This window comes from Cydia pomonella, chromosome 14 (assembly GCF_033807575.1).
Source record: "Cydia pomonella isolate Wapato2018A chromosome 14, ilCydPomo1, whole genome shotgun sequence".
In the NCBI taxonomy this organism is placed as follows: domain Eukaryota; kingdom Metazoa; phylum Arthropoda; class Insecta; order Lepidoptera; family Tortricidae; genus Cydia; species Cydia pomonella.
In genome coordinates, this window is record NC_084716.1 from 17,374,720 (window position 1) to 17,387,238 (window position 12,519).

Sequence of the window (12,519 nt, forward strand, 5' to 3'; positions counted from 1 at the left end):
GTGTCATTTAAATTATTGTCTGATAAGAAAGCGTTTTGTACTGGCGTGCGAACGGTTAAGCTTATTATGCAAATTTGTTTTAAACTTGTAAGTACATATTAAAACTCAGTAGCAATTGAAGTATGTATTAAAAGAAATGATACCTAAAGATTATTTTTATCAAGTTTAAAAAAAATACACGATCAAAACATATTGTTTAACTAAAATTAATGCATTTTCCATAAAAAAAAAATTAAAAATACACAGTTAAAACATTTCATTTAAATTAAATAAATACGTCTTGCTAAAAAAGTATTATAACAGCGTCTAAATAAAATACCTTAAATTCCATACTCAGTAATCATCAGTACCAAAATTTAGTGCATGTTGGCTGTAAACAAAATGACTAAAACATATTTGAATAGAGTACCTTATTCAAAAAGGCGAAATGAGCTCGAATCATTAGTATGAATGGATCGGATTCCTACGAGATCATGGGTCAAGCGCGGCGCGGAACCAAAACACCGTAAGTCTATTTCTAGCGTTTTTGAAGTTGTTCTTTTAGTAACGGAGAATTTAATTCAGTAGTAGCCGGTAGAAAGGCGATGTTCTACACATCACAATAGTGGACGATTGATTTATCGTGCCGACAAATCAGACGGCGGGTAGAGATAGCAAGAATGGCATGTGATACACACAAGTACAGCGTACAAAATCAAACGATACAGATCACTTAATAAAATGGTTCTTGTATTTTTCACTTAGGAGAAACTGTTAGCCAACTACATTGTATATCAGATTCTCTTTATTCTATGTTAACACATCAGAAAAACAAGTCTTAATACCAGTACTTGGTTATTCTTAATCTTCATAGATATTTAGAAACGCATAAGTGGCTCCTCCGATGTTGCTTATGTCCATGGGCGGCGATGACTGCTTCCCATCAGGCGGCTCGTCTGCTAGTTTGCAGCCTATTACATAAAAAAAAATTTAGAAAAACGTTTTGCGGTATAAAATTGTAAACTCAGAAAAATAGTAGCCACTTAGTGCGTAGCTGTTATCTACTTTATAATATGATTTTATAGTAACTGTTAAAAGTTTCATCAAAGTAATCTACTTAATTTACATCATTGATTTTTATTAAATTTTGTAAGCAAAATATCACAAAATTTGTTGGTAAATTTTCCAATAATCACCAATAACTTGCTATCGGTATCGGTCAGTAGAGTCAATGGAACAAATCGCCCGACGCAACCTCCGAGAGATAGTAATTTATATCTATTCTGACGACCGTCTAATAGAGCTGAAAGCGCTAAGTGGGCGGTTCACAGCAGGCAGCATTCTAACAAGACGTTATAATACTTATGATTAAATATAATAATCGAAATATCTCCAATAAATATATTAAACGCGTTTTCGTAACATTAATATTTTTTTCCTTTTCATTGAATGAAGACTTTTTCCTTACATTAGTCGTAATGTGCATTAAAGAAAAATGTTATCAATAATATGGTACATGTAAGTAATCGACAATAGACAGACATAAAATTACCTGTAAGATTTTAATATACTTATGGCGTCTCATCTTGGTTACAGTATATGTTCAATAGTACAGTAGCTAAACAATTTAATTACCTACTAACCACATGCTACGAGTACCTACAGCTACTAAATCAATAAAACAAATTCAAATCTTAATAATTTTACTTTGTCAAGTTACTTTTTTTTATTACTTTTATGTACATTTACTGAATAGTAATATTACATGTGTAGGTACCATACACTATGTGTTTGAGACTAAACATTGATTTTAAGTCTATTCTCGTATTTAAAAATAATGAATGCAAATATCAAAGCGTGACACTCGAAATGTCAAAGCTTTATAAAATGTTTCTAGAGCCGTAATATTAATTATGTGGGTAGGACATAAAAGCTCCCTTTAAAACCGTGAATAGGAAGCGAGCTTTGACGCTACAACTTAACTGGAGTGTACTTGTCTAAATAGGTATATGTTTTGTATGCGAAACACACGCATGCGGATTGCATGGTTGTGAAATTTAAGGGTTTATTTCGTTTCGATTTATATAGGTATGTCTTTAAAACCTGGTACTCATGGTTTTGCTTGTTAGTTTGATGCAAGAATACGAGCTAAAGAGAGAAAGAATTATAGTTACTCTTCTCTCACTATCAGATAGCTGTAAAACGTGTACATTTTCGTATAGGTTCAATTTCAACTTTCCATTTAAATCTAAATAAATCTTTTCTATTACTTAAAACGTCAATTACATTGTTTTGAAGTAAATAAATAAATATATGTTATTAAAATTGCTATTTTATAGAAAGATTTAGTTGTCTTCTAAAACTACGAGTAATTATATAAAAAAACTTGAAATAACCCGGTATTCTCCAACACCACCGTTAAACATGGCCGATCGCAGCACTATTACAGCCATAAAAACTAAACTATCCATTCAGCTAAGGACCGTGCATTAGCCCCACCTGCGCCGAATACGAATCAAAGCGGGGCTAATGAGGTGTGCTGAGTGGAACACACCACACGACAGACATCCGATCCTATGGTAATACGTCTCAAAGTAGATGGAGGTTTCTTAGTCTAAGGCGCTAGGAAACTGGGAAAATACAGTGTTTGACGCGTTGCATTAATATAACAGCCATAAAAAACTAAACTATCAATTACGCTAAGGACCGATTAGCCCCACCTGCGCCGAATACGAATAAAAGCGGGGCTAATGAGGTGTGCTGAGCGGAACACACCACACGACAGACATCCGATCCTATGGTAATACGTCTCAAAGTAGATGGAGGTTTCTTAGTCTAAGGCGCTAGGAAACTGGGAAAATACAGTGTTTGACGCGTTGCATTAGTATAACAGCCATAAAAAACTGAACTATCAATTACGCTAAGGACCGATTAGCCCCACCTGCGCCGAATACGAATCAAAGCGGGGCTAATGAGGTGTGCCCAGAACACACCAGACATCCGATCCTATGGTAATGAGTCTCAAAGTAGATGGAGGTGTCTTCTTCTATGGCGCGAAGTTACTGAGACTGAGAATTTACTGTACTTAAGGCCCGATTTACATTGATTAGAGTTAAGTGCAAGTTAATACATTTGATAAACGCAAGTAGCACACTTTATCAATGTGTATAACGGGTCTAAAGTATAATTGCAAGTTATTGTCCGGCAAACACAATCTGTCAGTAACTTCAGAACTAAGAAAGACATAAATTATCTGTCTTTAAATTGGTTTGTAAATAACTTAACACTTGCGTGTAAAATACTGAAACAAAAATGTCATCTTAATCTGTTCACTAACTTATTATTTCGTGATAATAACAGTAAAAGTGCAATAAAAATAATTAAATAAGGTTTAAACACAAAAGAAAATAAAAAATTTGTTGTTCTCAAATATATATAGTAATAATGAACTTCTTCTGTGGAACTTAACCATATCGCGTCAAGAATAACTTAAAATCGACACCTTTATAAAATTATTCACCCAAAAAAACAAAAATCTCACTTACCACCTTCTGCCCCACTATCGACAACATTATCTCTAACTCACAATTTTAAAATACCGACTTAGCGGGTTTCCCTTTGACGGAGCCAGACGGCCACTTTACGTATAAAAACTGTTTTTTCTGTCGTTACTTAGCGTAGAAATTCCGTTTTTGATCCCAAGGTGAATTTAGTTTGTCTGCAGCGACATTGTGAAATTATGCGGTATTTGCTGAGTGTAAAAACGTTTGCTTTAAATGAAAAATAAGACCTATAGAGTTAAACTAAAAACGTACCTATTTACAAGTTATATAATAGTAGTTTATGTAACTGCTACATAATGAAATGCATTAAAATACGAGGGTGGGTAAACGAATGAAACGAGTTTCATAAAAGGATCACACGAGTATTTTTATGCCTAATTATGTACAGTTACATACACTGCTTTATCTACATGAATATCATCAGCTTCAACAAAGTAATTGTATACTTACAAACTAATTAATGCAAACTTTTTCGAGCATGTCACGCATTCGTTTTTTTTTTAATTCAGAGATAAACTAGAGCCGGGGCCGACTTCCATATCGTTCGATACCAAGTAACATGCGTTTGTCAAAATTCATTGCAACTGACACTTAATTTCGAATAAAACGTCATCTCAACTGATATTAGAATAGCCGATTCAAAGGGCCTACGGCGAACCTTCAACGTGTTGCCTCCCTGTCATACTTACTTACAAATTAACAAGAACGAAAGAGAGGCAACACGTCGAACGTGGTTCGCGGTAGGCCCTCAGGCCACAAGATGGCAGACCCTCCAACGCACAGTGTCCCTTGGCGCGTCAAAATTATCTTAAGGCAAGCCGGAGAAATTTAGTTTCCACCTTCATGAGTTGTTAAAGTGATCAACTCTCAGAAAATTAGACAAGCCGGTGAAAATTGAGTTTTTTTTGACGTATTTATTCGGTAGGTGTTTCTCTAAAATACAGACAGAAAAAAACCTTGAAAAAAAAATACAATTCCCAAATAAAATCTAGAGACCATGATTGACATCGGTTATAGGTAGACCTTATTTCAGTTAGGAATCATTTAAAACCCGACCAGAAATATATGATCATTGTCAAGAGGGCGCTGTTATTCTCATCTATAGGGTGACGGTTCGGGTTAGTATTTATAAAAAAATTAGTTCCAATGAAATTCCGCAATATGGCGCGTGATCATATATTACTGGTCAAGCTTTAAAACTGATTCAAGATCATGCAGTAAGTTATTTTTAGGCTCATGTTTTGTGCAATAAAGTTTTAAAATAAAAAAAATGTGAACTTCGACATAAACCGGTTCTTAAATTTCAAATGCTGTACAACTTACAGAAATCCTTTCGCACGCTTACAGCAAGTCCACTTGTACTAATGCTAATTACACTAATTAGAAACAAGTTTCGTTACCCGATACCACAGATGAAAGGGCCGCCGATGGCGAGATAGCGAGTGATGAATCTGTCCGCTGTAGTCTGTGGGAGAAAGTATGGCGTTGGGTTGAAACTTTTATGCCTATAATAATTTTAATCTTTGCTTTTATGTTTGCGTTGATATCCTTACCCCCTTATTCATAAACGTCTACTAAAGTTGAGAAACCGCTAAAGATCGTTTGTCCCTTTCCGACGTATTGGTATGATGGAAAGGGACAAACGATTATTAACGGCTTGTCAACTTTAGTAGAAGTTTATGAATAAGGGGGTTAGTCTTGATCAAATTGGTATACATATTTAATATGGAATTTTGAAGAAGAATAATGATTTATACTTATTATTTTATCACTGGTAGTTACATAGGTTGAAAATAAATAGTGGACAGGTAAGTACAGTCACGTCTGAAAACATCGATACGGACAAAGAGCCAAAAATATGTATACACTACTTTAATATACGGGCAATAAGGTCGTGTATACATATTTTTGGCACTTTGTGTCGATATTTTCCGACGTGACTGTACCATGATAGAAATTTAGAGTCAGACTAAGCTAACTGTACATTGCAGTGATGATATGTCATTATTAATATCAAATGTCTATGAAAATAAGACGTTTATAATGACACTCCCACACCGTCCAAATCGCTGCAAAGTTAGTTTGGACAGAATATATGTGCCTACCTACAAGTTATATTTATCTAGAATATCCAAGATAGGTACCTACTATACCTATAGGTTACCCTCTGGGTTGGAAGGTCAGTTGGCAGTCGCCTTCGTTGAAACTAGTACCCTCGCCAATTCTCGGGATTAGTTGTCAAGCGGACCCCCGGCTCCCATGAGCCGTGGCTAAAATGCCCTGATCCCTACTGATAACAGTGCCACTTGCACCATCCGACTAACACGGGGTTAACCGGTTAAACCGTTAACCCAGTGTCAAATTGTACTGGTAACCATGGTAAGTCCAGGTTTAACCGGTTAACCCAGGTTAGTGATTTGTTCAAGTAGCCCTTAGTGTAACTTACGCCTTGCTCGACTTTTTCACATCTCTGTTTTCGACCGGCCATTTTAATTAAATCACTGGTCTTATTTCAAAGTCAATAAAAAAAGCCATTTACTCTGCATTACATAATTATCAATTAAACCTCATAACATGGATTGAACCTAAACACATCTAACGTAAATAATTCAACAATTAATACCCATTGAACTCCGCAAAAAGACACCTTTCCAGAATCCAATTAGCAAAAAAAAACTCAATAATTGTGTCCAAACTTTCACTCAAGTGTACTCACTTTGACTAGACTCAGACCTGGCGACGTTGTAGGGGGATATCAAAGTAAGTCGATACGGGACTTGAAAAGATCAAATGCAGATCGAGTGCGGGGTTACGATTTGTTGGGCCTATGTTTTGGTACGAGTATCGTAAAAATATAATAATTACACTACTTTTGGGGCAAATCAAATTATTTTATTAAAACATTTACGCTATCGAATAAATTTACACTAGGGGTTCAGGCTACTTAAAAAACACAAATGAAAGACAGTTGCAAGATTGCAATGATTGCATTACTCGAGAAATTTGGACGGGTACCGCAGTGACGTATCCTGCCTAGAGCAGTCGTGGGCAAAGTACGGCCCACGGGCCGGCTCCGGCCCGCGCACGGGCTTTAAGGTTGACTCACGCTACACAGGGGCAGGGCCGGGCCGGAGCTTCCGGCGCTTCGTTTTCTATGGAAAGCATTACGTCATCACCGGAGCTCTGTAGTGGCCCGGTGCGGGCTCGGACCGGAGACTAGCCGGTCATGCTATGAACAAAAATCGGACTTCCCGGAGCCTCCGGGCCACCCGGTGACTCAATTCTTCCTTTCGGGTGATATTCCACTAGTCTAAGATCTTTGTCCAATGTGCATTGCGTCTCACTCTCTCATTAAGCAAAATGTCAGACGCAAATACACATTGGACCAAGATGAAAAACCAGAATACCACCCTTCGCAATGTGCATGCTCGGATGTGTCGGTATATATTTGCCAAAATAAGAAGGTTACAAAACGTCATAAATTTGTTTGTTAAATATGGATGGTATAGCCAATACATTACTTGGTCGGGTTATATTTTACTCGGCGCAGAGAGAAGTTAATTAACAATGACTGCCAATCTCTATATGAAACCAAATTTCTGTAAATAAAGCTACACAATTCTACATATTGCCGGTTTTGTGGAAAGCAATAAAAAATAGTACTTATATTTATTTTAGTCACGCTGGCTCCACATTTTACTTGAGATAGTTGATAGCGCCAGACAAGTTGCCTAAGAATTTGTTACCAATTTTAATAGTAAATGAAGTGGAATAAAAAAATATTCAGAAGAAGCAGAGCTTTAAGAACTAAATACTGCCGTTTCGTACATATTGTCGTATTATCATATTATTGACAATGAAATAAATTATATAACAAAAGAATAACGTACTATAAGTATATATAAGTCGTTACGTAGCCGCCTGTTGTCTGCCTCTACATTTAATCAATTGTTTGTTTTTTATTTTCTTTTGTATCTTTTTACTGAGGTGTTCCAATAAAGAGTATTCTACATCTATCTATCTATCTATCTACGCAAGGTTTATTACAAGCGACTTAGTTAAGTATTTATTTGACCTATATATATTTCCCGAACAACGCGGTATCCGTGAAGATTCAGTCTTTATTATTTACTTTTCCATGTTAGGTGTTACTACATGAAAGTCGCGACGGTCGCAACACGGGCGACTCGGATATATACGTCAAAATTATATAAGTTGCATAATGTCTTGATTTATTTTGTGAAATACGGAGGTGTTGCGGAAATGTAATTTAGTCGGATTATATTAAATGAGATATCTAGTAATGTTACTGCTTGTAAAAATTATTCATTAATGAGCATGTAGGTTATAAATTAATATAAATATACAATTTTTTTCTCATATTCCCACGTATTACTTTTCATTTCGTACGAAGTTATATATAATGAAATATCTCGTTAATAAATTTGTAGATTAAAACAAGAAATATTACTTTGCTAATCCGCGAAATTAAATAAATAGTAAATTTAAAGACTTTAGTATTTTTAGTATTTTTAGTATTAGTAAATTTGTAGATTACGGGAAACTATTTCTTTTACTTAATTTAAAGTCCAACTGATCTTCTGTAAATCTGCCTGCAGAGAGTACGAACATCATATTTCAGTGCAGTTATTGAATTACTCATAAAGGTGCCTATATTTCATTTGCAATCTGTCGTTGGCGATATTATTGCTAACTGCTCGCGTACGATGCCTTCTCCTGAAATAGATAGGCCATACATTTTTTCAGGCTGTAGAGAGCAGCACTAGCATGTATTATAAACCTGAGAGTAACTTATGCATACTATGCCTTAAACAGTTTTTTGACAAGTTTTCACTATGGCATTGATGCATCAAGGCGTTTTGGTTACAGATGGTCTAACGCGAAACGAAATTTCGTTACCTATCTGCCTCTCTGTCTATCGAATATATGCAAGAATGATGGAGGCAGAAACCACAATTTAGATTTTCCATTTCGCGGTAGGCCCCATGTGCGTTAGTAACGCCCTCTACGCAGAGTTTTGCGTCATATTCCCTATTTTATGCCTATTATTACTGTAACTACTCAAATAATACAATAATACTCTTCGTATGTTTTATTGTTCTTAAATTAATGATTAAGACGTGGAACGCATAATTTCGTCAGGGGGAAAGGGAAGCCTATGTGCCTCTCTTTCGCACAAAGAAAGATCGCGCAGTGATAGAGAGGCGAATAGATGAACTAATGAAGTGGTTCGCGGTTATAGCCCTTAAATAACTATAACGATATAAATAGCTATCATGGTCCTGACATCCTGACGCTTACTCCCAGTTTTAGTACCTTTTTTGTATTATTTGGTACATGACATCAAAAAAATTTTACCTCGCTAAAAATCGAGAAATATTGAAAATAATGTGGTCAAAAAAGTTACAGTTAGAATAAACTTTGTATGTGCACAGTGGTGCAGCCACTCAATGTGAACCGGGCCTTCAATATAGTTCAACAGTTAATATTTTTGGCTAAAACAGTTATGTATTTTAGAGAAGTGGAAATCTTGAGCGTTTCGGGGGTTTGAAGACACGAGGGTTAAACAATTTTTTCTAACGACTGAAACACAACATTTTTTATAGTACATATGGTACTACTTTACCGCACTAGGGCGTTAATTAGCACTTTACGCGCCTATGTCGAAAATTTAAAGTGCCATATGTACTGTAAAACGTTGTATATGTGCGAATAGATAATTGGCAACTCGTTTCGATTTAAAACACTCCTTTCGATCGTGTTTTAATTTACTGCCACTGGTTGTGAATAATTTAACTCGTTATGAATTAATGTATAATTACCACACCAACGCCAAAAATTATTTAAACTTCAAAATCATCACAAGTCGTCGTCGTCGTTAATTTTACATTCCTAGGTGATAAAATATTTCAAAATTTGAATGATTAAATTACTTTGCATTTCTTGTGAATAAAATGTAAGTAACTTTCCCATCCGTTTTTAAAGAATAACGGCGATACATGCGAAAGACCGACTATGACTGTTAACCACCGAATCCCAGCGCTCAAAATGTATTCCACTGATGTCATGCTTAAAACAATCCAACATTTTGAGAATAATATGGTTAGTTATAATTTTTTACCCCTCTCATTTCTTGAAAATATAAGTAATTATGTTGAAACTCAGTAAGAGTTGCTGGAGAGATGCTATCTAGCAACCCTTACTGGACTTGTACTCCCTAACTATAGAGCTATTTTTTAACAAGTAAAAAGAAATGCAAAAAAGCAGTTACTTCTTTTACAGTCAAATATCCATTAACTTTATAACTTTTTAATATTTTGTGTTCTACGTTGTATCGATATATGTGTACCCGAAGTCGATAAATGAGAACTCTCTATGACAGTCCAAGAATGCCACAATAATTCCGGTCTCTGTTAATAATAGTTTGCCACCTTATTAACGTGCATTTTTACATATCAAACAAAAAATAAATAAAAAATATTGAATGTGGATACATTCATCCTCCTTAGACGTGGCTGCTACAGTCTTCACGATTTTATTTGCCGTGTGATCATCGCTTTCCAGTTGCAGCTTGGTGCCATCGAGGAATGTCCATAGTATATGAAAAAAGAAAAATGTTTATAATACCATTCATTGTATCACAATATCGACTAAGTACTACTAGAGGGCACCTTTAACCTTATTTTGGCAATGTTAAATATCCTTACAATTGTCTATTAATGATAGTTTTCAGTAAGTAGCTCATAATTGGGTAGTTACTCCCCTACACCCTAAATTCATCCAACGAAATAAAATGTTCCGTAGGGTATACATGGTGGCCTATTTAGATCGTTCAGTATGGGAAAGTTTGAAACTATAACACATACGCAGATCTGTTCCTAGGAATCATGCCATCGATTTTCTATATATAAAGACGGGCCAATAACACCTGCTTTGTATCTACTGTTTTATTTTTGAAGATTCTATACCTATGTTATAATTATCACCTACTAAGTTTTTGAAATTAACAAAACTAAAGCTATTTTAGTCTAACAAGCATATTGTTATACTTTCTCTTTCACATATGTAAACTATTGAATGAAAAACAATAGCCCATAGTAAGCCCATATAATATACCTAAGCCCTAACTCGTAAAATACTTGTCAAGGAGAAGTTATATTCTAATCTTCATGAACACGTTTCACCAAATAGCACTGTTTAAATGCAAATATAAAAATATACTATATGTAAAATATTTGAAGAGTTTCATCCATTATTCCTGGGATCCATTATCAGAAATAGATCTTGACTAAAATGAAGCTTAAAAAATAACTTGCAGAACAATCTCAACGAAGAAGGTATCGCCAAACGTGAAATACGCGTAGTTGAGGTGTTCCGTCTGGTCTTCATCAGCAGTTCCACTTAATTAAATGTCACTCACTTTTTTAATGTAAATGCTTGATTTGTTGATACAACAACAAATATATACAGGGTGTTTATTTAGTCACCTGCAAATAATTTACGAGGTGAATAAATTACGAGGTCATACATTCCTTTGTACATCTCTACAAATCTTATGATATGAGCTCTGTTCATGGGTTCTGCTCGTTTGCCTCCTATATTTAAAAAAAAAAACTTCTACTTAACATAACGCCATTCCTTTGTACATCTCTATAAATCTTCTGATACGAGCTCTGTTCCTGGGCTCTGATCTTATGCCTCCTATATTTAAAAAAATACTTCTACTTAACATAGCGCCATTTCTATGTACATATCTATAAATCTTAAGATACGACCTCTTTTCATGGGCTCTGCTCGTTTGCCTCCTGTATTTAAAAAATACTTCTACTTAACATAACGCCATTCCTTTGTACATCTCTACAAATCTTATGATATGAGCTCTGTTCATGGGTTCTGCTCGTTTGCCTCCTATATTAAAAAAAATACTTCTACTTAACATAACGCCATTCCTTTGTACATCTCTTTAAATCTTCTGATACGAGCTCTGTTCGTGGGCTCTGCTCGTTTGCCCCCTATATTAAAAAAAAAAATTCTACTTAACATAGTGCCATTTCTTTGTACATATCTACTTATCCTATAATACAACCTCTGTTCATGGGCTCTGCTCATTTGCCTCCTATATTTAAAAAAATACTTCTACTTAACATAGCGCCATTTCTATGTACATATCTACAAATCTTATGATACGACCTCTGTTCATGGGCTCTGCTCGTTTGCCTCCTGTATTTAAAAAAATACTTCTACTTAACATAACGCCATTCCTTTGTACATCTCTACAAATCTTATGATATGAGCTCTGTTCATGGGTTCTGCTCGTTTGCCTCCTATATTAAAAAAAAATACTTCTACTTAACATAACGCCATTCCTTTGTACATCTCTTTAAATCTTCTGATACGAGCTCTGTTCGTGGGCTCTGCTCGTTTGCCCCCTATATTAAAAAAAAAAATTCTACTTAACATAGTGCCATTTCTTTGTACATATCTACTTATCCTATAATACAACCTCTGTTCATGGGCTCTGCTCATTTGCCTCCTATATTTAAAAAAATACTTCTACTTAACATAGCGCCATTTCTATGTACATATCTACAAATCTTATGATACGACCTCTGTTCATGGGCTCTGCTCGTTTGCCTCCTGTATTTAAAAAAATACTTCTACTTAACATAACGCCATTCCTTTGTACATCTCTACAAATCTTATGATATGAGCTCTGTTCATGGGTTCTGCTCGTTTGCCTCCTATATTAAAAAAAATACTTCTACTTAACATAACGCCATTCTTTTGTACATCTCTATAAATCTTCTGATACGAGCTCTGTTCGTGGGCTCTGTTCGTTTGCCTCCTATATTAAAAAAAATCTACTTAACATACCGCTGTTTCTTTGTACATATATATCTACTTATCCTATGATAGGTACGACCTCTGTTCATGGGCTTTCCTCATTTGCCTCCTA